Source organism: Puma concolor, chromosome D4 (genome assembly GCF_028749965.1).
Source record: "Puma concolor isolate L17-30 chromosome D4, mPumCon1.1.hap2, whole genome shotgun sequence".
Lineage (NCBI taxonomy): Eukaryota > Metazoa > Chordata > Mammalia > Carnivora > Felidae > Puma > Puma concolor.
The window spans coordinates 71058311-71085981 of record NC_141679.1 but is presented as its reverse complement, the minus strand read 5'-3'; the positions used below and the strand labels follow the sequence as shown (position 1 = coordinate 71085981).

General features: G+C 41.7%; 1 long non-coding RNA gene across 2 annotated transcripts in view; it reads right to left on the bottom strand.

Moving 5' to 3' along the window:
• Positions 1 to 23380: 23380 nt before the first annotated feature.
• The window catches only part of LOC147574985 (uncharacterized), an 80975-nt gene continuing 76684 nt past the window's right edge, over positions 23381 to 27671 (bottom strand). For both annotated transcript variants that reach the window (XR_015242940.1, XR_015242938.1), the window contains one exon: positions 23381 to 25353. This is a non-coding gene — a long non-coding RNA (uncharacterized LOC147574985). The remainder of the gene's footprint in view (positions 25354 to 27671) is intronic.

Here is a 27671-nt window from a genome sequence, read left to right as displayed (position 1 = left end):
ATAGAAATCCATGAGTCAACAGTAACAGAAGGAAGGAACAGAGGGACAGAGGGAGGGAAAAAGAGAGAAAGAAGGCAGCTTAGTTGAATGACAAATGAACTCTTGAGAAGAGAATTTTGCAGTGGAAAAGCCTGGAAGACACCACCTTAACCAAGTGATCAAAGTGAACATCACCAGTAATGGGCCAAAGTGACCCCCTGTACCACCTGACAGGATGCTTGAGAAGAACAAGCATCTCTTCTGTGACATTCTTGCCAAAGATGTTTCACCTGTGTTAGTCACAGTTAGTTAGTTCGAGGACACGTCAGATAAATTCAAGTTGAGGGACACTCTACAAAATAACTGACCTATCATCTTCAAAGGTGTCAAGGTCATGAAAGTCCAGGAAAGACTGAGGGAGTGCTCCAGACTAGAGGAGACAATACAGAGACATGACAGCTGAATGCAAGTCATGAACTAGGTCCTTTTCCTACAAAGGATATTTTTAGAAAGTCTGAATGTGGTCTGAGGATTGTACAGTAATAATATATTGAGGTTAATCCCCCAATTCCAATGGATGTATTGTGGTTTTATGGGAAAATGGCTTTGTTCATAGAAAATATTGTACATATCAGACAGAGTGATAGGGCACTGGGCTGGCAAATTACTCTCAAATGGCTTAGGAAATAAAAGGTCTTTGTAGTATTTCCAGATTCTCTGCATCTCTGATTGTTTCATCTGTAAAATGTATGACTACATATAAAATATAAACATGCACAATATATAAAGTTTTCCATCTTGATAAACTATAACAATTCCCTTGATAAACAGGTGAAACATCCATTATCTTGTATCTACATATTTATTTTTTAATATGTTATACCATATAATGTCAGCTTTTTCTATTTATGGCTACCTTTAAGCAAAGCAACCAACTTTTTTCTCCAGATACAGAAAACCTGAAGCAGGAAAGCAAGAACTATCTACTTTTGTCTACTAGTAACATGATATCTCTTTCTATAAAGAAATTACCTTTTAAAATTTAATTTAGTTGAATACATGCTTCTGTAATTTTATCATCTTAAATAAAGGGATATTTACCTAACCAGCTACAACAATAGAAAGAATTTAGGAAATTTGAATTAATTAGGCTTTTCATGAAAAAAAATGTCCAAGACTGGCATAGAGGGAAGAGATAATGTTGTTTGTAAACAAATTTATTAAGTCACATTTTCAGAGGCAGTTTGATTATAAATATTAAAAGAGCTATTTTCTATGCCTACATATTATCATATGTTTAAACATCCAACATGTTTAAAACCAAATTTGGGGGGCACCTGGGTGGCTCAGTCGGTTAAGTGGCCTGTTCCTGATTGCAGCTCAGGTCATGATCTTGAGGTTTGTGAGCTTGAGCCCCAGGTCGGGCTCTGCACTGACAGGGCAGAGCCTGCTTGGGATTCTCTCTCTCTCTCTCTCTCTCTCTCTCTCTTTCTCCTCCCCACCCCCCCCAAAATAAATAAATAAAACTTAAAAGAAAACAGCAATACCAAGGGGAGCCTGGGTGGCTCAGTCAGTTAAGCATCCGACTTCGGTTCAGATCATGACCTCCTCGTTCATGAGTTCAAGCCCCACATCAGGCTCTCAGCTGTCAGCATGAAGTCCACTTCAGATCCTCTGTCTCCCTCTCTCTGTCCCTCCCCCACCTCAAACCCTCTCTCTCTCTCAAAAATAAACATTTTTAAAAAATTATTAAAAAAGAAAAAAAACACTAAATTTTCCCATTTGATTTTCAAACCTAGTAACCAAAGCTCTTAATGAAACTTACAGCTAAACTTTTCTCTGAGCTACAGCTTTAGCAAGAAAAACTTATTACATTCAACTCATTTAAATCATACTTATAAATTTTAATTTCTCTTACTTTACATTTATATAAGCACTTAATGTTTTGAAATTATAAAAGCTAGGTGGAAAAGGTACTTGCCCCATTAGATTTCAGGAGCCCTTATTACCAACTTACTGACTCTCTCCATAGGTAGACAGAATACATCTATTTATTTGCTCAGAAATTAATTCATATTGGGGCACCTGGGTGGCTCAGTCGGTTAAGTGTCTGACTTCGGCTCAGGCCATGATCTCTCTGTTCATGGGTTCAAGCCCCACATCAGACTCCGTGCTGACAGCTCAGGACCCGGAGCCTGCTTCAGATTCTGTGTCTCCCTCTCTCTCTGCCCCTCCCTTGCTCGTGCTCTGTCTCTCTCTCTCAAAAACAAACACTAAAAATGTTTTTAAGAAATTAATTCGTATTTATAATATGATCAATTAAAGAATAAAGACACATCATTGATGACCATTTGTTCCTTCTGGGAACAATCAGTGTTGATAAATGTGTGTAATTTTGTGATTTTCCTTCTACATGTACCAAAATAGCCTCTTTTCATCTAGTGCCTTTTTTTCCACAATAGTGACAATCTTTCTTTGGCCTTATTTTATAAGTCCTGAAGAAAGTAATTCTGGAATTATTCATTCATTAAAAGAAATGAAATCTGACCACTGAATGCTAGGGATTCAGCTTCCTTTTAATTTCGGTGCAGCAATTTTAACTTTACAGATTTTGGCACGATTGGGTCCAGAATTAACGCACATGAAAAATGACCAGAGTTTTGAAAGAAGGAAAAGGGCTCTGTAAATGTCCATCGGCAGATGACTAGATAAAGAAGATGTGGTATATATATACAATGGAGTATTACTCGGCAATCAAAAAGAATGAAATCGTGCCATTTGCAACTACATGGATGGAACTGGAGGGTATCATGCTAAATGAAATTAGTCAGAGAAAGACAAATATCATATGACTTCACTCATATGAGGACTTTAACATACAAAACAGATGAACATAAGGGAAAGGAAGCAAAAATAATATAAAAACAGGGAGGTGGGCAAAACACAAGAGACTCTTAAATACAGAGGACAAACTAAGGGTTGCTGGAGGAGTTGAGGGTGGGGGGTGGGCTAAATGGGCAAGGAGCATTAAGAAAGACACTTGTTGGGATGAGTAGTGGGTGTTATACGTAGGGGATGAATCACTGGATTCTACTCCTGAAATCATTATTGCACTATATGCTAACTAACTTGGATGTAAATTAAAAATAAAAAATAAAAGTGAAAGGAAGAAGGAAAGAAAGAAAGAAAGAAAGAAAGAAAGAAAGAAAGAAAAGAAAGAGAAAAGGGCTCTGATCTTTGGAGTCAAAAGAGCCCAATTGATACAAACCAAACTACATAAACAGAAAGAAAAATACCCAAAACTCTTCAACCTTGCATTCTCTAGTGCCAGTCACAGTCGGAATACTCAGGCAAACAACCTACAAAGGTCCTAGAAACCAGATTGCAGATTCCCTATCAGCTACCCCTTGACGGAAATTACTTAATGGTCAGGCCATAAAATTAAAACCCAGATGGCACCATGGCTGCCACCAAAGTAGGGGCCACCGACCCTGTTCATGCAGAGCAAGAACCAGAAGCAGAAACAGATGTGACCAAGAATCAGATTTAGCATGTGAGAGCCAGAGAACACAACTGCCACACGGGACTTATTATAGGAGCCAAGACAATGAGCCAAGGGGACCCAAGGGGGTCCAGGTACAGACAAGATACAGACCAGGTGCACTTTCATCTACAGGTTTCTGTGGTATGCCGTATCACAGTGGAGCCTCCAAAATAATGGTCAAAGACATACAGTACAATTATTAACATGTTATTTATTTGTACACAAAGGGAAATAATAATAGGCTGATTTCCTCTAAAAACAAACAAACAATCAAACAGGACTTAAATATGAGAAAGAGAAGCAGGGAAGGCAAAAAAAAAAAAAAAAGTCATTTGGGAACACAGACTTTGATTTTCATACTTAGAGTGCAATGCTGATCAGCTGGCAGCCAGCAAAAAGGCCAGGCAGGGGAGTCTCCCCCCCCCCACCCCCACCCCGGTGCGGCCAAATGGCTCATCAAAGGAAGCCATTTCAGCTGTTTGTTTATTCTCCAGAAGACCTGAGGAGTTTAACTTGGACTCTTACAGAACAGGCAGTCTCTACATCCTGCATCACATCCTTCAGTGGACCCTCTGTCCACATGTCCAGTTCAACTTAGGCTGAGTCTGCACCATTTCCTTATTTGAATTAGTCACTGATCATCAAAAAGGTAACTTAGGAGTAGTCAAGGCAATCCAGATTTCAAATGAAATTGCAGAAATCAAAAATGCATCTCCATTGCTGTAGGTGTAGGAAGCCTTGATGGGGCTGCTTTTCCACAGACTTCCCACCCACTACCTCACCTTGTTCTCCATGGTTAGCGGTCTTGCCATCATCCTCTTATCTTTCTTCAAGATGTGCCTTTGCCAGTTACTGTTAAGGTGACCAACTTGTTCCTGCTTTCCTGAGGCTTTCCGGTTTGGGGCACCGAAAGTCCCATCTCCAAAGAAACCCCTCGGTCTCAGGCACAGTGGGACAGTTGGACCCCCCCTCCAGTATTTTCCCCCTGGACTACCATAATTAAGTCCACACTGCAAGGGTAAAAATATCCAGGAATGCTACACCTTGAAGAGGTTTCTGGACGCATTCTGCATTTCCCATCAAGTGTTTTCAATGATTCTCATACTGTGGTAAAATATACATAACACAAAATATACCACTTTAACCATTTTAAGTATATAGTTCTGTGGCATTAAGTACATTCACATTACCGTGCAAGCATCCGTCTCCAGAACCTTTCCATCTTCCCCACAAAACTGCGCACCCATGAAATACTAACTCTCCAGTCTCTCCTCCCCCAGCCCTTGGCAACCACGTTCTACTTTCTGTCTCTATGAATTGACTGCTCTAAGTACTTCGTATAAGTCGAATCATATAATAGTTGTCCTTTTCTGTTTTCAAGAATTTATTAAAGCCTATATAAATTGAATTTTGCTGGTTTACAATTGTAATAGCTAAAATAACCAGCTGTTGACTGAGCATCACTAGCAGAACAGGATCAGTATGCAACTTTTTCTTGTTGGCCTTCCACCCACCTGAAAAATTCATTCAGTGAGTAAATGAATGGTACCCCACCCCCGCCTCAAAACTTGGGCAGGCCCTAGGACTTTTGCCAGTTGCTCTTAAGGAATAAACAGTTGGTCACTTTCAGTAGCAAGCAAAAATCGTAATTCCAAGACCAGGGTACACTTGAACTGTTACCAGAAATCCTGTCATCTTATCATTCATTCTGGGGGTGCTTTGTGGTTGGCAGAGCACCCTACAGGGCCTCTTGGTGACAGTGATACCCTTTGTAGCACACACATACTGAGGAAAGAAGAAAGCAGATGATTGGTCATCGCATCTCTTTGGTAAATCTGATCTAACAAGACACTGAGCGGAGGCATCTGACAGGAAGTACATCGACCTTAATACTTGTGTTGTTCTTCCTCTAATTTTAACACGCCCGGGACCTGGGACCCAAAAGCCAGAATTTCCCTGCACCTAATACACACTGTAATATTCTATTTTTTTTTCCAACTTTTTTTTTATTTTATTTTATTTTTTGGGACAGAGAGAGACAGAGCATGAACAGGGGAGGGGCAGAGAGAGAGGGAGACACAGAATCGGAAACAGGCTCCAGGCTCCGAGCCATCAGCCCAGAGCCCGACGCGGGGCTTGAACTCATGGACCGCGAGATCGTGACCTGGCTGAAGTCGGACGCTTAACCGACTGCGCCACCCAGGCGCCCCTCTACTTTTTTTTTTGACACAGAATATATTTAGGTTCACTGTTAACAAGAAGAATACTACAAAGATATAAAAAGTAAAAGTTAACAATTTCCCACACCAATCTAATTTTCAGTCCCACAAAGACGGAAAGAGACAATATTAATAGGATGGAGTCTGCCTAAAAATATTTCATGACAATATTTCATAAAAATCAAAATTTTTCATCATAAAAAAATTGCAAATATATACAGATAGATGTGATGTGATGTGATGTGATGTGATGTTATAGCATTCATCATCTTGTACATTGCTCTGTTTTTTCAGCACATCATATAGACTTCTCCCTTTGAGTGTTTGTAATTCCAAAACTTTGAGCACAAGAGAGAACACCAGCAGTGGGTACTCAGGGTGTGATTTAGAGACACAGATATAAAGGAGACATTGTTTGGTTTTCCAAAGCTGGCATTATTTGCCTAACTGTGAAAGGCTGCTGACTTTCATTCATAAAGCATAGGTGGTATGTTCTTGAATGAAAGAAAAGAGGAAATGAATGAATGCCCCTTAGATGGAGGAGGTAAAGGATCACATTAAGCAGCCAGTTGGTTTAATTTCAGCTTTTAGGCTTCCCTCAGCTAATAAGCATTGCAATCATTCCCCCTCTGGTCAAATATAATAAGTAGATTGTATTGTGTTTGTGATTATATATCTGAAATCAATGGAGGAGAAAACAGATAGTAAATTCATTCCTTGGATTTTTTTTCTTACAGTTTTATATGTGATCTATTTTGCAAAGGTCCTACTGCTTCTAAATTGTGTTTTGTAGACCTTCAGCATCATAATTGTGAGGAATGCTAAGTGCAAATGAAGATTCCTAGGCCATATTTAGACCTCCCAACCCCAAACAAAATATCTGTGGAAGGAGACAAATTATTTGCATCAAGAAAACTTTCCCCAGGTGATTCTAACGTACACTAACCTGTTTGAGAGCTACTTTTAGGCCTTCTCACAGGCTCAGAAATTCACCTTCTTATCTTTTAAATAGATTCTAACCACCTTCTCTAGGCTTCAGATTCCTGCTATTTCTCCTATCTCCTCCCCCTCTCTATCTGCTACCCATAAGTAGGTCATGAAAGGAGGAACCTTACATACTCTTGGGCATGACCCAGTGCAGGCAGGTCTAGATAGCACCTGGGTCCCCAGAAGAACATGAAGAAGCTGAGGATTTGACTCAGCCTAAGAACTGCCCTTGGCTCTATGTTCAGACACAAGAAATCTTAGTTCTCAGGGCACCTGGATGGTTCAGTCAGTTGAGCATCCAACTCTTGATTTCGGCTCAGGTCATGATCTCATGATTCATGAGATCACACCCATGTCGGGCTCTGCACTGAAAACTCAGAGCCTGCTTGGGATTCTCTGCCTCCCTCTCTCTCTGCCTCCCCCTGCTTGTGTTTCTCTCTCTCTCTCTCTCTCTCTCTCTCTCTCTCTCTCTCTCTCTCAGAATAAATAAATAAACTTTAAAAATAGAAATATTAGGGTTTTTTTGAGAGACAGTGTGTATAAGGGAGGAGAGGGGCAGAGAGAAAGGGAGAGAGAAAGAGAGAGAGAGATAGAGAGAGAGAATCTCAAGCAGGCTCCACATTCAGCAGGGAGCCTGATGCAGGGCTTAATCCCATAACCATGAGATCATGACCCCAGCCAAAATCAAGAGTTGGATGCTCAATGGACTGAGCCACCCAGGCGCATTAAGAAATATTAGTTCTGAGTCAGCTAAGACCCTAGGAGGCACTAGAGATAAAATACTTTCTATCTCTAGAAAGACCAGAGCAGTACATGCTAAGAAGTATATAGTTAAGAAGAAATGCAGTGAAGAGTGGGGAGAGCAAGGGCCAATAAGGACACTTGTCACTCTCAACACCAGCAGCCATGACCCTTCTTGAATGAGTAGATGCTACTGTGGAATGAGTGATTGGATTAATTAGTTTAGTACATTTTGGTCACCAAAAAGAGCAGCCACAACAATTTTCTAATTGCTGAGATTAATGGCCACTTGAAAAAGACATATAGGTGCTTTATATTTGCCATGAAAATGACAAATATAAATTTCAGAATTATAAATATAAGTTGCAGAACGTCATCTGCAACTTTCAGTAATGTCTACAAGGAAAACTGGTGGGAACAGATTCAATCAGTTTTAAGACTCCAGAGGATAAACATGGAAATGCTCTGTCATGACGACTCCACTAGGAAAGAGCTCTGGAAATGTGTGGGAGTCTGATTCAGAACCTCACAAATGTGAAAGAAAAACAGTAAAACTGAGAAAAGCCAAGGCCAGAAGGCTGCCCTGCAGAGACAATACTGTCCATTAGCTAATTCTAGGCTATTCTGCCTAACCTCAAGGAATCTGAGCTCCTTCCAGATTCTAATTTGACCATACATTTCCTCTATGAGATTATGATAAAAGAGGGTATGAAATAAAACAGATTCTTTGGAGAGAATGGAAAATAATGTTCTATGGGAAAGTTGAGAAAATTAGCTGAAATATAAACGTTAATTCTGCCACTGGGACATGAGAGTTTCTACAAGCATATAATTTCCCTGCTGGATCTATCTACAAAAACTTTTAAAATCTGGAACATGCAGCACATTCCTTATAAGAAGATAATACTGTGATTCCTTCGATCAGGGGCCACATCCTTGTGGTGGGCTGATTCCAAGATGGTTTCCAATGATCTCCACCTCAGGCTATTCACACCTCCTCTGTAATCCCCTCTCTCTCTCTTGAGAATGAGATGGCCAATAAAGTACAGTGGAGGTGATGGGATGTCGCCTATATGATTATTATAATCTCTGTCTTGCTCATAGATTCTTGTTGCTTTTTCAACTTGTAAACTTTGATGAAATAAGTGGCCATGTTGGAGAGGTCCACACGGCAAAAAAACCCAGGGGACCCTCCAGCCAGCAGCTATGAAGAATATGAGGCATTCCGTCAAACAGTCCTTCAAGAACTGAACTTTGCCAACAAACTGAATGAAATTAGAAGTGTCTCCTTCCCCATGTAAGCTTTCACATGAGACCACAGCCCCAGCTGGCAACTTGATTGCAGCCTTGTGAGGAACCCTAAAACAGAGGAATCAGCTAAACCCAGATTCTTTACCCACAGAAACTGTGAGTTAATAAATGTGTATCATTTTAGGTCACTACACTTGCAGTAACTTGTTACACAGCAATAGATAACTAATGCAACCCTGTTCTGAGCTGAGATATTGAAGGAAGAATGTCTGGGTCTCACAGTTCTGAACAACTGCTGCCCCTGCCTTTTCTAGAGTCTGTGAAATAAGACATACTCTTCCAAGCTGGCTGTATCCAGCACATATATGACAACTTTGCAACCACAGGAGGACTCCAAGATGTGCCAAATGGGAGAAGATTAAGCCCATAAAGATACTTACTGATTTGTTAAAATAGGAACTGGCATTGGTTTATTTTCTAAAGTGCCCTTTAAATCTCAGAAAAGAGGATGATAAATTGAGTGCCACATCCTCGTTTTCAGTCAGAGGCTTTAGTTATAAGTAATTCCATGTGCTGGAACCATCATCTCTCTGCAATGAGGCTGCCATATGAATTAAGCCTTCATTTTCTCGAAGCCAGAATTTTTTTTTAATGATATCTACATCAACACACATACACATGCATGCATGCACACACACACACACACACACACACACACACACACACACACACACACGGCTGTTTTTGTGGGAGGATGTATTCATTTTAACTTACTTCTCAATTGCATCAGCTTTTTTTTAGTATAGTGATGAATGGATTCAATTAGATGGTAACCATATTTGTGGTTGGCATATCAAAGTGTTCTCTTTATTTCCAAAGATTTCATAACGTGCAATGACTAAAGGCATCAATGCCTTTCTTTGCTGTCTTTCCAGGCCACACCTGTATGGAGCTCTTCCCTGAAACACTTGTCAAGAGACAACAAAATTCTTTCTTCTCTTTTTACTCCTCAGGCCTTGCTAGACTCAGCTGTCAATGGAGTATAAGGCCTGGGTAACCCAGGCTTCTCTTTGCGAAATCTGTACACCCCTATTACAAATTTCAGGGATCCACAAGATTATCTTCACCTCTGTCACCAACTACAAGTTAGACTATGAGGTACTTAAAATTACAACTCTAAATAATGTGGAGCTGTTGAAAGTTTTTGAGCAAGGACTTACCATGACCAGAACTGTACTTTAAACGAATTGAATTCAGGCAGGATCAGCTTCATGGCTATGCAAACTGCACAGTCATATAGGGCCCCAAGAATAGAAGGGGCCCAAGCTTTGTGTAAGGCACTGCTGTTGTGTTGAAAGCTTGAGTAATTTTGAATACATGCCCATGCATTTCCATTTTGCCTGTGACCTTCAAATTATGTGGCTGGTCCTGAACTTAGGATATGATGGTAATGAGTGATTAAGGTAAAGGGAAGTCAGAAGGCAAGGAAACCAAATAAGAACCCAAGAGCCATGAGGGAAAAAAGTGGGGTAGCCTTTCTGATCTTAGTTGATACTATAAGTATTTAGGGGTAATAAAGAAAGCCTTGGGTCACAGACCCAAGGATATTCTTCGAATACCTCAGCCCCAAACTACATGGAATGATTCTTCATTAAATATATAAGTCAGGAGGAAATCAAAATGCTACAGAAATACTTGAAAATGTTTAAGCAGGGATATTACATAAGATTCGCTCAATATTCATTGAACACCTGCTATCTGCCAAGCATAGTGGTGGAATTAAGAACCTAGTGGCAGCAAAAGATTGACAATACCTGCCATAAGTGCTGCCATAGTTGGGAGAATTTTGAAAACAGATATTATTCAATTATGGTCACTACATAATTTGACTATCATAGAAAGTGACAAACTGAAAGAGAATGTAATGGTTTGTTGGGGGAAATGGGAGAAGAGCATTCTGCTCTTAAGAATGCTTTGAGGACATATCAATAAGAAACTGGGGTGGAGGTGAGGCATTGGATCCAAGATGAATTTAAACCCCATGTCAAGCAATGTGCCATTTTGAAATGCAGTGCTAGCTTCTGGGATTTTAAAATCAAGACAACAAATCTCTAAGAATACAGTAGTCTTTGTGTTATGGGTCAGCTGCAATTTTTTTTTTTTTCATTTTCAGTAGGCACAATGACAGAAAATGACCAGCTGGGACCTCGCTGGAAATATAGAGAATGATTTAGAATCATTCCAGTCTATATAGGCTGTTACTTAGAACTGGAACTAAGCAAAAGAATAGAACCTTTGCCAAGGTAATAACTCTGTAGCCTTTGTCTACATTACTAAGAACAACTACATTTTTTTTAAGACCAAATACCTCACCCAAACATCCTTACTGGTTTTTTCTTCGGTGTATTCTGCCTACCTCAAGTTAAGAGTTCATGGCCATTGGCTTATACAACCTGGAAAAAAAACTAATGGAGTCCATCAGGTGGTCGTTGAGGGTGAGCTGGTTAATGGCTAAGGAAGCTCTTGAATTTGTATTACCCTCTCACAGGGGCAGGGCTTATTATTATTATTATTATTATTATTATTATTATTATTATTTTACCATGAAAACAGGAAGATGGCAGGGAAGGCAGCAAACAATGCAAATGCAGAAACACGGCTGCTCCCTGAGATTTTTCATCTCCTCCTCAGAATGTGAAGTGAACAGACACGGGTGTCTGTGCTGTTCATTTTCTTTGTTCCTTCCTATCCCTTCCCTTATAGGAAAAAAGCCTTTTAACACAATCATGCATCAAAATTAAGCCTTTTGGGTAACAGGTATTGGCAAGAGAGAGGTGGGTTTGTCTGGTAAGTGCCCCGTTCTGAGGAATGCAAAGATCCGCTGTTAGATAACCCAAGATGCAGCAGTCTCAGACCGAAAAGAACACACAGTGCCCCAGATTTGGCCAAACAGGGTAGCAGTTGGATGGAACCAAAACCCTGGGAGATACAGTGGGAGGCCAGAGAGAAGGCAGAGGGGCTGAGAAGAAGGAAGTGGGGGAAACCTGAGAAGGGCTCTCTGGGCACCAACCCAGAGTATAATGTATATATAGTACACTTTGGTTCACCCCCTGGGATGATGGTAATTTGTTCTGAGGGGGACAGTTCTCCCAGCACAGAGTTGGTCCTGCATGCCTTCCTAGCTCTGCAGGGCATCATGACCCCCAGTTACACAAATTTCACAGCATGAAGTCTTCTCAGCCTCTAGGTCTTTACATACACCATCCCTCTGTCCCCATTTCTATTCTTCTGTGTTGACAGCCATTTAAGACTCGAGTTGCATTCTATCTTCCCTTGGGAACTTCCCCTGACCTCTACAGACAGTTATGTTCCCCTGTTCTAAGCAGTCAAGATGTTCGTATTCACTTCCTGGACATCTCTAACAAGTTGTAAGTAACCATCACTTGTATAATTATCTCCTTCACTTGATAGTGAACTGCCCAAAGGCAGACTGGGTCTTTTTAATCTTGCATCCAAACCAGCTGGTCACTAACCCAGTGCCTGACACCTTATAGGTGTTTAATTAGTGTTTAGTGAATGAAAAAGCCAAGCACAAAGGACCAGATTTTACATACACATGTGCTACCTACTTGAAGATATATGCCCAGTGTAGGGTCTTGGAGACCTAAAGGTCATACCTTCCATGGTATCCTGTGAAATGTGGGATAAATGGAAACTGTCTTGCTAACCTGAGAAGAGCACACATGGTCAATGCTCCCCTCTAGGAAGCCCAAAGGAGGATCATCATGAACTGCTGTGAAAAATGGGAATGATGTGGAATGAATTCCTCAGACTCCCCAGGAAATCTTATTCATTCACAATCTATGGTGTCAGAGTTCTGTGTACTCTTTTCTAAAGATCAGTCCTTCTACCTGTCAACTTTCAAAGAGCCAGCAAGGGCAGAAACAATCCGTCTTTGTCTAATTAAAAACATTCCCACAAGTGTCTAAAGACCAAGTGACCCATGAGTTCAGATTCCCATGGAAGTAACTATTGGGAGGTCCTGCCAGGTGCTACCTTGGCCATGGCCTCTTCTCCAGTGTGTTGTGCATTAATTTTGTATTACTCTTGTTGTCATGCATTACTCTTGAATGGTTCTTGACATTTGGGTAGAATTGATAGAATCATTTGCAGAAAAGAGTACCTATCTTCAAAATAGGTGTTTCCTCTTAACCTAAATGATACGAGTTAGAATTTGTATTTTAGGGGCACTTGGGCGGCTCAATTGGTTAAGCATCTGACTCTTGATTTTGGTTCAGGTCATGATTTCACAGTCATGGGATCGAGCCCCAGGTTGGGCTCTGTGTTGATAGTGTGGAGCCTGCTTGGGATTCTCCCTCTCCCTCTCTGCCCTCCTCCACTCATGCACAGGCTCTTTCCCCCTCTCTCAAAATAAATAAACATTAAAAAAATAATTATTGGGGCGCCTGGGTGGCTCAATCGGTTAAGTGGCCGACTTCAGCACATCGGGCTCTGTGCTGATAGCTCAGAGCCTGGAGCCTGCTTCTTTCTGTGTCTCCCTCTCTCTGCCCCTCCCCCATTCATGGTCTGTCTCTCCCTGCCTTTCAAAAATGAATAAATGTTAAAAAAAATTTTTTTAATAATTATTATACTACCCAAAAGAGGCATATGGTAATAATAGGAAAAATCTTTATCTATAAAGCTTTTTTTATATTTCAGAATATTTTCATACATAGTATCTCACTGATAAACTCACCAATAATCCTACAAAGGTAGCCAGATCAGGGGCTATGACTACAATGTTCAGATAAAGGAACTGGACCCAGAAGAAGGGTAAGTGACCAAAAGTACAAGGTTCAAAACCTTAATAAAGTTTTACCTGGTTTTGCCTAAAATATAAATGGTGATGTTTCCAGATAAGATTAAAGTATAGCACAGCGATCTAACTCACTGCACCAACTATTTTGGGTTCTCAAAGTATGGAAAGGGCCCAAATGTCCATCAACTGATGAGTGGATAAAGAAGATGTGGTATATATATTCAATGGAATATTACTCAGTGATGAAAAGAATGAAATCTTGCCATTTGCAACAACGTGGATGGAACTAGAGTGTATTATACTAAGACAAATATCATATGATTTTGCTCGTATGTGGAATTTAAGATACAAAACAGATGAACATAAAGGAAGGGAAGCAAAAATAATATAAAAACAGAGAGAGAGATAAACCATGAGAGACTCCTAAATACAGAGAACAAACTGAGGGTTGCTGGTGGGGTGTCGGGTGGGGAGAAGGGTTGAAGGGGTGAGGGGCATTAAGGATGGCACTGGTTGGGAGGAGCACCGGGTGTTACATGTAAATCCCTAAATTCTGTTCCAAAAAAAAAGAAAAAAAGAAGTGAATATGTGACAAAAATGGCCCAAAGAGCAGGAGCAGGAAATGGATTTAAACTCTTGTTAGATTTTGCATTGTTTGGAAAATGGCAATTTCAGTGAGACAGTAAGTCAAAGATGCATATTTTAGTCTCTAGATCAGGTATCAGGATACTTTTTCCTATAAGGAGCCAGACAATGAATATTTTAGGCTTTGCATGGAAAAAAAAAAAACTATTTTGGGTTCTCCACATAGGCACATGGCGGGTTTGCACTTCTGTGCCCCTTGAAGTAAGGTGTGGCCAAGTGACTTGCTTTGAAAGGCTGAAGTTTTAGGATCCAGTGCATAAGTTATGACACTTCTTCCCTCTGCTATAAGCAACCAGCACCACTTAAGTAGTGGCAGCTCCATCTGCCTGGGCTCCAGAGTAAAGATGATGAGGAACAGAGCCTTCAGCTGACCCACAATAAACCCAGGCAAGCAATAAATTTGTTTTATTGAGGTATATTGTTACCACAGCACAACCTGACTTACCCTGCTTGCTACATTACACACGTGGGCTTACATTCAAGGGCCCCACTGAAATGACCAAAGAGCCATAAAAAACAGGGGGAAATCACATCTCTCTAGGAGCTAACAAAGAGGACCATCCCTAAGCCGTAAGATTTGAGGAATTTCAGCAAGATAAAATGAGTTGAAGGATGACAAGGGATGACCCAATATTCCTTCTTTAAACAAATTAGTATCTTAGAAATTTTTCTTTTTCAAGCTAAATAAGGACATGGTGAAGAGTCTTCACGTACACACACACACACACACACACACACACACACACACACACACACACACTAATGCTCTCCAAGTTTATAGTCGTTTTGGAGAAAGAAGTGTCTTAACAGTTGTTGGTGGGGCATGCTGTGACAAGCACTTACTTTGTTCCGGAACATGTGTCTCTGCTCTCCCTAAGATAACACACAATATACACATACAAGCTAGAGCTCACCTCCCACGTGGAGGTGGTAGTGTGCAGTGACTCAAAAACTATGTGCTGAATCTGATGGAGTGTTGAGTGATGGGCACACTGACCCACCTGTTTTCCAGCCAGCGTTCACATGGCCCCTGCTTGAAAGACTGTCTCCCGAAGCAAAGCTTCTGAAGCATGAAAGCAGAAACATATTTCACATATTTCTGTTGTCTTTTAAATCACAGAGAGTAAAAATAGAAACAGCACTACGCGAAATGTTATTTACACTTTGGGCAAAAAGGATGTCAGGGTGAAATGTAGCACATTCAGACTGATGGGGTATGCCCACCACACAGGGAGTACGCAAGGGAGAGGTGATGGGGCGTATCAGGTCATGGAAAGGGCAAACTCACCCGAAGGTAATCCCTGCCTCTCACATTTAGCAGCTGAGTTGTCTTGGCAAAGATTCTTGTTAAAGCTCAGATTCTTGGTCAATGAAAATAATAAATAATAGCTGCGAGTGATCATTGACATGAAGGTAAAACAAAATCATATGTGTGCAGAAGTGCTGTGTAAATTATGAAGTTCTGGTACAAGTGGTAATTGCTTATTCTTGGGCAGGTCTGAGCATTACAAAGTTCTTCCTTAAGTAGCTTAAAGCTACCTCCTCTATCTCCCTAAGTCTCCTGGTTTAGTTCCTGACAGTTGACATATGTTGGAAGGAAGCGAGGAAGGAAGGAAAGAAGGAAGGGTGGGAGGAAGGGAAGGGAGAAAAAGAAGAAGGAGGGAGGAAGGGAAGAAGGAAGGGAGGAAGTGAGGGAGGGAGGAAAGGAGGAAGGGAGGAAGGAAGGAAGGGAGGGAGGGAGGGAGAGAAGAAAGGAAGGGTGGATGTAGGGAGGGTGGGAGGAAGGAAGGAAGGTAGGTAGGCAGGGTGGGAGGGAGGGAAGGGAGGAAGGGTGGGAGGAAGGGAAGGAAGGAAGAGAAGAAGGAAGAAAGGGAGGGAGGGAGGAAGAGAAAGAAGGAAAGAAGGATGGATGGAGGGAGGGTGGGAGGAAGGGAGGTAAGAATCCTCATTTTGCCCATTTAGATCATTCAGAATTAGTCTAATTCCTCTCCAGATAAATATATATTTGCTTAAAAACGTGTTTCCTACTTTATTCCAGGAAAGGATATAAGGGAGCTTACAAGGATGACTAAAACACAACAAAACAGCACAAAATTCAAATGGTGCAGAAGTAAGAACAATACACGGAAAGAGACAAGAATGAGCTTGGAAGAGGAGGGGCCCTCACCCTGGCTATAGGGAACCACCAACTGGTTCCAAGCCTTGCCTTCAACACAAGACAAGAAACATCATCATACATACAGTTCCAACATCCATGAGGCAAAAACAGACACAATATTCAAGAGAAGTACGGATCTTTTTGGTAGCGAAGATAAGAATTTTCCCAAGAGGACACAGTGGAAGGAAAGGATGACATCCTCAGCATTGCTTTTCCACAGACAGAATAAGTAGCGTCCTAGGAGCTCAGTCCTTCAGGACACTAATATGGGTTGAAGACATCAAATCAAGAAGCATTTCAGTAAAGCAAAGTGCATACCCACCAGGACAGTGCAATCCACCTTCCTGGGTCTCTTTGATCCAATGTGACTCAAAGGTATATGTAAGATTCTCTGGAGGAAAGAATAATCAGCATGTCCCTTAAACGGCGGTCCCCAAGCAGCCTTCAAGTCCCCACTAATGCTCAGCTCGGCCAAAGCGTATGTAGAACAAATAATGATAAATGATACTAAACACAATACCATATGACCAAGAGCTTTTGGTGCAACTTAAGAGAACAAGATGGAATCATGAAGACAAATCTCAACTTGCTTATCAGAGATAAAATCAAAACCACAAGACAGAGTTTCCTGTCATGTGAGAGGGACCACTTGACAGAAGTCCATCTAAGGCTGATGGAGTTAAGGGCACCTATCTATTCCACCTTCATTTCTGCCATGGAGTTTTATCCACAGGATAAAGACAAAGATAAAAAGCCCAACATTAAGAATATGTTAAGATAATTTGTGCTGAAAGCAGATTATGTATAAGCATATGACATAGTAAAATATTTTCTCAGAAAAGAGAAAATTCACCTTCCAAAAGAGGAGTCAAACAGAGGCCTCTCAAGGGAATGTAAAAGAATAATGCACCCAGTTTTCTCATGACAGGGTTGGCTCCCCTCCTTGATGGGCTGGCCCTCCCTTCCACAGGGCTCCCTGCTTATATCAAGGCAAGCTCTCTGGGCCAAGGGCAGGCATTTTCATAATTTCCTGATGGGAAGTAAAGCTGAAGCTTGTAAAGGTCAGATCAGCTGTCATTAAATGGGGATCGTGGGAGAGAGAGTCAAAAGGGAAGCCTCAAAACTCATTGCCAGAGAGAGGAATCAGATCATGAACCTGATCTGGGGAAAAACAGAGAGCACCATCTCTCAGGAAAGACATAATGAGGGGGAAAGAGTAATAGTAAAAACAACTACTCATAATTTATTGAGCATGTTTTCTATCGTGGACACTGAGCTAACTCCTCTTCACGCATGACCTCAATCAATTCCAAAATTAACTCTGGAAGTAGATACTCTTATTCTCTCCACTTTACCTAGGATTCAGCTGAGGATGAAAGAGATTAAGGAATTCTTTTGATGGCTGGATGAGGGGTACGGGAAGGCAGACGGGCTGAGAGCGATGTCCCCTTGGGGAGCATGTCTCTCAGTGGAAAGCTACAAAAGTCTCCAGTCGAGGATTTGTTAGAGAAGCTCTTCAGAGAGTTGATACTCACTTCTCTGCGTAAGCTGGATTTAGGTTCATTTATTCTCTAGGCTCTGTGTTCTCAGTAAGGATGATATCATCCCCACAGGGGCAAAAACTGGTTCTTGGGATTTGTACTAGGTTGAATAGTGTCCCCAAAATTCATGCCCACCTGGAACTTCAGAATATGTCCACGTCTGGACATAGAGTCTTTGCAGATATAATGAAGGTAAGGCATGAGATCATGCTGGATATAATTAACATAAGGCATGAGATCATGCCGGATGGGATCACTGTCCAATGAGACTGTCCTTATAAGAGGCCAGAAAGAACAGAAACCCAGAGAGAAGAAGGCCATGTGAAGACAGTCACTGGAGTGATGCAGTCACAAGCCAAGGAATGGTTGAGGCCACCGGAGCTAGAAGCAGCAGGGAAGCGTTCTCTAGAATGTTTCTGAGGAACACAGCGCTATCAACAGTTTGATTTTGGACTTCTAGTCTCCAGATCCATAAGAGAATAACTTTGTGTTGTTTTAAGTCACCAAGTATATGCTATTTTGTTATGGCACTCCTAGGATATTAATATAGGTAATATAGGCAAAAAAAAAAATCTTACCCTTTTCATGTATAAAACACAGGCCTATATACAGTAACATAAACAGATATGTGATATTAAATTTTCATGGGAGGAGGAAATTAGGGGAAAAACATCTGAAGAAGCTCCTTGATGGGTCATAATGACTAAAGGGTAAGAAACCTTGCTCTAGGCTGCAAGGATTGAGAGAGAGGCTGGAGGAGGAAGATGTTTGGTCAAAGGCTACTTTCTACAGTTGCTAACCTTGTTCTTCTTGTTCTTGCCATTTAAACTCAATATTCCCAATTGTTTCTTCTTCCATTCTGGCCCAGAGACTATTATTACAACTTTTACAAAGTTTGTTCTATCTATTTACAATAGGATTTGTCCCCAAATGTGACACAGCAGTCACCTGCACTGTCTCCCTGTGATGTAGTCTCTTGTCACAGGCATTGTAAGGCAATGTTGATGTTTCTGGACTTTGCCTTTTTTTCCCCCACGGAATGTCCAGCTTTATCTCACAACCTTGATATTTTACAGGAAGATTAAAGGTAGTTCGTTATGTCTCCATTAAACTTGCTTTTCTCCTGATATTTCTAGTATAGCTAAAAAGAAATTATATACAGTTGTTCATTACACAGGCCTTCGATGAAAGCCATGGAAGCAGATCATAGTCCCATAAAGACTTTTCAGTGAACTGCCTATTCTGGCCTGATTTGGGTCTCAAAGAGAGGGAGAGTCTGAGATGGCTGGTGGAGCTCCAACTTTGCCCAGGATATTGACAGAAACCATTTAGCAGTCAATGCAAAAGGAAGGTGTCTAAAGACTTCCCAAAAGGTAAGTAGCCCTGAGTATTTGATGTGTTTACGTTTCTAAATTCTTCACAGCCGCACACAGGGAATGTGATGATGTTGGCCCCATAGATTTTGAGAGCAGGCATTACCCGCCCACTTCTACTGCAGTAGAGTCTTAATTATCCTGATTCCTCTGGAATGTTTCCTGTTGAACAGAACAGCCTCTGGGCAAGCACAGTTTAAGTTAGAGGGTGTCAGGACAAGATCACTCTCGTAGGATGTGCTAGGAAACATGAGGGGGTTTTCAGTCCTTCACTCTTCACATTGGGACAGGCTTGCAGATTTGTCACAGAAGTCAGGAAGGGGCAGTTGTGTTTTGGGTTTTTTGCTTTTGTTTTTGTTTTTGTTTTTGTTTTTGTTTTTAGAAAAAGGCTTGTTGTGCTGTGGCATTTCTCCTCCCTTCCAAATAGGGAGTAGGAAGGAAGGGGGAAGTGGTTTTCACTTTAAGCCACATAAGGCTACCAACCTGAAGCTACTTTCAGGTTTCTGAGAGCTTGATACAAATACCCTAGTGATGAGACTAGAGCTACAGTCTGAAGTCCTAGAGTTTGGAGCTGTCCCATACCTGAAATTGTCAACATGTGAAAGGCTGGCTGGAGGGACCACTGGGGATAAAGAAGGCTGCACTGAAATTGGCTTGCACTTGAAAAGTGTGGAGGGGCCAGAGATGCACATATGTTTCCCACATATTAGATATGGATCCCTCAGAAGGGAAGAAGCCTCAGTCATCTGTCAGGACAAGGGATAAGTCATCTGGAGGGACAACCCCACCAGAAAGGGTGTAGAGGGAGCCACTGAGAGTCAGGAACTTTCCAAGGAAAGTGCCATATCAAGGAAATGAAACAGGTGGGCTCCAGGAAGGAGATCTCTGAGGAACCCAAGAGAACACCTGTGTAGAGGTGGGCAGTTATCCACTGGCCCCACCCAAGGGCACCAATGTGAATTACAACTACAGCAGTCAAGGGGAGCCTGGGTGACTCAGTCAGTTGAGCGTCTGACCTCGGCTCGGGTCATGATCTCGCGGTCACTGAGTTCGAGCCCTGCATCGGGCTCTGTGCTGACGGCTCAGAGCCTGGAATCTGCTTCAGATTCTGTGTCTCTCTCTCTGCCCCTCCCCCACTCATGCTCTGTCTCTCTCTGTCTGTTAAAAATAAATAAACATTAAAAAAAATTTTTTAGGGGCGCCTGGGTGGCGCAGTCGGTTAAGCGTCCGACTTCAGCCAGGTCACGATCTCACGGTCTGTGAGTTCGAGCCCCGCGTCGGGCTCTGGGCTGATGGCTCGGAGCCTGGAGCCTGTTTCCGATTCTGTGTCTCCCTCTCTCTCTGTCCCTCCCCTGTTCATGCTCTGTCTCTCTCTGTCCCAAAAATAAATAAACGTTGAAAAAAAAAAATTAAAAAAAAAATTTTTTTAATAAAAAAATAAAATAAAATAAACTACAGCAGTCAAAGTAAGCATTTTCTGCCTCTTCTCTCTCTCTTTCTGGCCCGAACCCTGGAGAAGCCAGAGCAACAGAACAGAGGACAAATAGCATAAGAGTGAAGGACAGTGAAGAATCCAACCACACCCACTTTCTCCCCACTGCTAGCCTCCTGCCTGACAGGGGTCCACACTGTGGGGGAGGAGAGGCTTTAAATTAGATGAAAGATTGAAGTTTGCTATTCAACAGGACTGGACTTAACTAATGCCTGGAAAATTAGACAATGTCCAACACCTGAAAGTTATTGGAAAAGCTGTGGGAACTGCCCAAAGTTTCATCCAGGTCAGAGAAAGACAAGTCAATGGAAAGGTTTAGAGAAAAAGTAAAGTTCTGCTTATTCCTAAGCTGGTCGCCTGATGCCTCTTAAAACAAAACTGCATCTAAAAGGTTTATCAGATTAAGCTAGCCCATAAGATATATCATCAAATGCTGAATGAATTAACCTCATTTAGTTATACAGGCAATATTATTCAGCTGCCTCAAGAGTTTTAGTTTTAAGAATTGTAATAAAGATATTGCTTCTATGTGACTTCATAATTGATGCCTTTTACAAGGATAGACACTGAAGACGACTCAGAAATTCTAAGCAAATGAGCTTAGGATTTCACATTTGACATGCCCACAATTACTGATGCTTTATTTCTTAACCTGAGGAGGCATTAGGCCTTGGGCGATTTATGTCTATGTGCTGTTTCTTGGAGATACCCAAGGATATTTGGAAGGGAACCCTATTTACCTTTCAGTCCTGAGATTACTTTCATAACCACTCTCCTCCTCTTCTGACCTGGGAGGGTCCACCATTCTCCTCCAGTCACGACCACCTTCTGGGAAGCTCCTGCCTAACTGGGGTTCTGATCTCTTCCCTATCTGCAACACCCTAGACTTAGGAGCAGGTGTGTGTTGGGAACTCTACAAAGGCATAGGGTGCGGTGGACAATAATAAACAAATTTTCTGGCTTTTGGTGAATATCTCATTCTGTTGCATACCCTTTAGTTATTTTATTTTCAACTGGTAAAAGAGCACTTTCCATCCTGATTCAATCCTCAAGTAGTTCTTTGGCAATTATAGTTTTCAAATACCTTGGTAGAGAATATCTGTGTGTTAAGAATCCAAATGCTCTATGTTGTAAATGAACTTAAGCAGCATTGGTCATCCAAGACTCTCTAGTTCATTGTCTTGTCCAAACCAAAAAGTTCAGGGAGTAGGAATCAGCTACTCACCCAGGTTTTTATGAAAGCAAGTCTCAGACTAAATTCTGCCCCATGTACAGATATTGATTAAACAAACCTTTATTAGCAAGTAGGCATAAAACATCATACAACCCCTTTCAGTTTATAGGTACTCTGACCCCACCTTGCAAGGAACATTAACCAGAAGCAGATACCACAATATTCCAGAGGCAGGATTCTGCCATCCTATTGTCCACAGAAAGCAATCAAAGTCATCCCACTCTGGTTCAACACAGGACCACTTAGGGACCAAACCTCAAGGGCCATCCCCAAAAGAACAGGCTATCAGACTTGCTAAGGTAGCAATTATCTCTAAAATATTACAGCCAATTGCCATATCTGGAAAATATTCATTTTTTAAAAAAATTTTTAGTGTTTATTTATTTTTGAGAGACAGAGCATGAGCGGGAGATGGGCAGAGAGACACACACACAGAATCTGAAGTAGGCTCCAGGCTCTGAGCCGTCAACACAGAGCCCAACATGGGGCAGAAACTCACAAACCACAAGATCATGACCTGAGCCGAAGTCAGACGCTTAACTGACTGAGTCACCCAGGTGCCCCTGGAGAACATTGAATTTTACTAAGAAAAGCTTATTTCTAACATCTGTTATACAGATTAACAAGACATAAAGTTCATCCATGAAAACCCATTTTTGACATTCATTATGTTAATTAATAAAGTCTCTGGTGGTGATTGAGATATAGACAACTTAAGTGCCATAGCAGGTGCCTGTGGGGTATGGACTTGAAAATGAAATGCAGTTGATCACCCCTGGAGAATGGATCACTGATGAGGACCTTAGAAAGTAGTTCAGATTTTCTCTCTCTCTCTCTCTCTGTCTCTCTGTCTCTGTCTCTCTCTCTCTCTCTCTCTCTCTCTCTCTCACACACACACACACACACACACACACACACACACACACACACCCATGCTGAAGTCATTTAAAGCAAATTACAGACATCATATCAATGTACAAATAGAAAAGATCACCTGCCCAAAGTAACTCTTTTGGTATTGTTGTAATAGACATTCATGATATCAAGTAGAAAACGCATTTAAATGACACAAAAATAATGAAATGTGTTCCTTTTATTCTTGCAAACTCCACCTGTTTTTATGTTTTTAATTTGGGAACATAAAATCATAAATTAAGTCAAAATCAACTACAATCCTATAAAGAACTTACAGGAACTTCTAGTCTTCTATGTGCTCACACACTTAGACACACCTTAACCCTCCCCAGGCCTGATGGAGAGTGAATACACACCAGAAACTAGAGACAGCGTATGGAGAGAGCCACTAGACAGGAGCTGTAGCCTGCATTAGGGAGACACGGCCAAGCCACAGTGACCCAGCAGGGAGGGAGTGACAGGAATAAAATCAGGTCCCCAGCCTGTGCCTCTCATTAGTCAAACCCAGCCAGAAGCCAGAGGGCAAGAAAGCCCTCCAAGGTAGTCACAGAGGAGGCGGATGTAGGATCAGCCTCCCAACACGGAGCAGTGTAAAGGATGGAGAGGGAGTCAGGAAAGGCAAATGTTCCATGACTGCGAGAAATAATTTTTTATTTTCATGCATAAAGTCCACCACAACATACACATTTAAAGAAAGGTAAGTGTATACAAATAACTTCAATATGAAGAAATACTATTGATGAGCACAGTAAGGGAGGGGGGTTCTCTTCAGGACAGGTGTAAAGGACCCAGCTGCCTGATCTGCTGACGAATAAAGCTACAAGTGAATTCTGATGCAGGACTGAGCAAGCCAAACCACCGTGGGACAGGCAGGGCGGAAGGACTGACATTTGGCAGGGACTCCTGTGTGTCTGGATGGATCGATGAGGTGAAAGTCTGTTTTAAGAGGCTTCTCATAATAACGGTTCCCATTTTTCCAACCCAAACTACTTGCCAGGCCCTGTGATAAGTGCCTCACACACATTATCTCATTTAACACAAGACTTGAAGTGAACATTATTTTCTCATGTTTTTACGGAAGAGAAACTGAGGCTCGGAGAAGTCTGGTGATGTGACTAAGGTCACACAGTCACACTCCCACTAAGTGATGGAGTCAGGAGTTGGACCTAGATCTACAAGAGCCCAAGGCCAGTCCACTTAGCGACTCTGATAGATAGCTACCGCCATTAGCGGTCCCACCTGTAACTGCTTTATGGAGGAATAAACAGTGGAAACCTGGTGAGTAAAGATTGAGTCTCTCCAGGGAATGTCTGCCAAGCATTAAGGAAACAAGAAAACCATCTGAGGGTGCTGCCCAGGTTATATGGTCATTAAAATAATGGTAATAAAATACACATTGATCACTTTTGGAGGTTGCTAGGATTTCAACTCATTAGGATACCAACACACAAGAAGCAACTAATCAAATCTGAAATGTAGGAATTTCTGCAGGAGAAATGACCATATTTCTTCCACAGATGAATAGCATGGCAGAGGTGCTGAGAGGGGGAGGGGGATTGTTACAGATCAAAAAAGATTTCAGGAAGCAACTGCTACTAATTTTTCCAATGTATGGCCTTTTGTAACCATTACTTTCCCTACAAAGAATTCTTTTCCAAGGTGACCTAGCCCACCTTGAAGCAGGACTCAACTCAACATTTCTTCTCAGCCTGCAGCACCAAATATTCTTCAGAATCCAGAATAAGCAATATAAACTCTCCCAGATTTCGTCGATATGGTGGAGGGAGGATCTCCCACCCCACTAATCCCCATGCAACACATGCCTTCTTCCAACCTTCCTCCTGGCTGCCCTGTAATCAGTTTCTCCTAGAATCCCAGAATGCCGAAAGTTAATATCCCAGGACGGCTTTGATTTCAGCAAACAAAGCAGTGTTCAACCACAACCATTCAATGGGAAAACTATGAATTACAAGTAATTTTTTTCTTTTATAATTTTTCCTGTCACACAAGCTAATGTGTCCAATTCCTTAGACTACTATGCAAACAACATACAGTCATCCCCTTTTACTTGAGGAGGATACGTTCCAAGACCCCCAGTGGAGGCCTGAAACCACAGATGGTACTCCACCCTACACACACTAATGTTTCTTCCTATAGCTCCGTATCTGTGATGAAGCTGAGTGCATAAATTAGGCACAACAATAACTAATAATAAAATAGAACAAATGTAACAATACACTGTAATAAAAGTTATGTGAATACGTCTCTCTCAAGATATATTGTGCTGTACTCACCCTTCTTAGATGATATGAGATGACAAGATGCCCCCATGATGAGACAAACGAGGTGGATGATGCAAGCATTGTGACGTCACGTGACACAACGTTGCTATTGACGCTCTGAAGATTCAACAGAAGGAGGAGCATCTGCTTCCCCAAGGCCGTTGACACGGTAACTGAAACAATGGAAAGCAAAACCCTAGGTAAGGGGGATACTACTTGGTCAAACCCAGTCAGGGTTTTGAAATTGAAAATTTCAAATTTTCTCCCTTTCCTAGACAAACACTTGAATTCATTCCAGTTTAGTTATATCTATCTTCATGCGTAGAACACAGAACGACATGTAAAATCATGGTCTGAGATTTTAACGAGCAGGAAAGGACCCTAATCTCTGCCATTCTAATAATTCTACTTCCCCTGATGTGGCTTCATAACCCTAAAACTCTTAGACGGATCACTTTTCACCAGTTACTTATGTTGAGATTCCTGGCAACAGAAATTCTCTTTCACACATGCTTCTCTTAAACCACATCTTTCCTCCATCCTATACTTGTGACATTGTTTTCACATGGAAGGGTTGACATCTACAAGTTCTCCCAATTAATTATAATTTTAACAGATTAGTCTATCATATTGCTGTCAACATTTTGTATACCCCAATTCTACTACCCAGCACATTTCTATATTTCTAACTCCTTTTTTTTTTTTTTTAATTTTTTTTTTTTAACGTTTATTTATTTTTTTGGGACAGAGAGAGACAGAGCATGAACGGGGGAGGGGCAGAGAGAGAGGGAGACACAGAATCAGAAACAGGCTCCAGGCTCTGAGCCATCAGCCCAGAGCCCGACGCGGGGCTCGAACTCACGGACCGCGAGATTGTGACCTGGCTGAAGTCGGACGCTTAACCGACTGCGCCACCCAGGCGCCCCTCTAACTCCTTTTAACATCACATCTGAAAATGTGAGGCATGTGCCATCTAGAAATTGCTAAATAAGGCAGAACTGAGGGCACAGCACTGTCGCCTGCCCTAGACACCTCTCTCCAAGTTAACTTTTCTCCATTAATCTAAATTCCTGATGAGTTCTATTGACCACCACATTATTTTCTAACTGTTCCCAAGTAGGATAGTTGAATGTTCTTCAGTTTTTCCAAGGATCACATCATATTCCTGTTCTATAATTCTGTAATCCACCCTTTTCCTGTCCTGAAAATCAGAGATTATATGCAAAGTGTGCAGGCAATATATTACTTAAGAGTGACATATATATAGAAAGACCACATCCCTGTAGATATTGTAGATTTGAATAGGTTTACAGCCTGTTGGGGATATGTGCAAACCCCCTCCAACAATGGAGTCCCAAACCCTTAGACACTTCACTTCCTGGTTCTTTTTCTCCTCTCCATTTTAGGGGCTTATTTTTCATGGGCTTTGCAATGAGCATGCACCAAAGAACTGAAGTCTCTGTATCACCTCAGGGAATGCACATTTGTTCCAATCAGACTACTTTTTGCCCTATATGGGCATAAGTGACTTCTGGGTAAGGCTGTAACCTCTGTAGTGCTCAGCCAATGAGGAGTCAGGGGAAGGACTTCACACTAGCAGATAAATTGCCTGCTGTAAGTGCCCCAACTGTGCCTGTCCCTCAAACACTGGCTCTTGCAAGAACGTTAATTAAAGCCTTGCTTCACTGTGCTGAGTCTCCATGTCCCTCTTTTGATTGGGTCAGTGGGATTATTTCTCACATGGTAGAAGGCCATGAAGCGTCCTATTCTCTAAAAATCACATCACGATAATTTTTCAAAAGATGGAAGCAAGTATGTTGAGAAAGAGGTGCCTTTTGGGGGCATCTGGATGACTCAGTTGGTTAAGCATCTAACTCTTGATTCTGGCTCAGGTCATGACCTCACAGTCGTGAGATCAAGCCCCCGTGTCAGGTTCCACGCTGAGCGCTATCTCTCTCTCTCTCTCTCTCTCTCTGTCTGTCTCTCTCTCAAATAAATAAATACACATTTTTTTTTTAAAGAAAGAAAGAGGTTACTTTTGCTATGTCACACAAAGGCTTCATATGAGCCAGTGGTGGCTTTGCTGAAAATTACATTAACTCACACTATAACTGAATGTTTGGGTCCCCCCAAAATTCTATGTTAAAACCTAATCCCCAGTGTGAGGGTATTTAGTGGGGAGGGTCTTCGGGAGGTGACTGTGTCACGAGGGTGGGGTCCTCATAAATGGGAATAGTGCCCTTATAGAGGAGACCCCAGAGAGTTCCCTTGCCCCTTCTGCTACGTGAGGACATAGGGAGAAGACAGCCACATATGAAGTAGGAAGCAGTTCCTCACCAGACACCAAATTCTGCCTGCACCTTAATCTTGGATTCCCAGCCTCCATGTTTTCTGTTTATAAACCACCTAGTCTATGGTATTTTGTTACAGCAGTCCATACGGACTTAGACAACTCCCCTCCAATCTACTGGACAGCACCAATTTTCAGTAT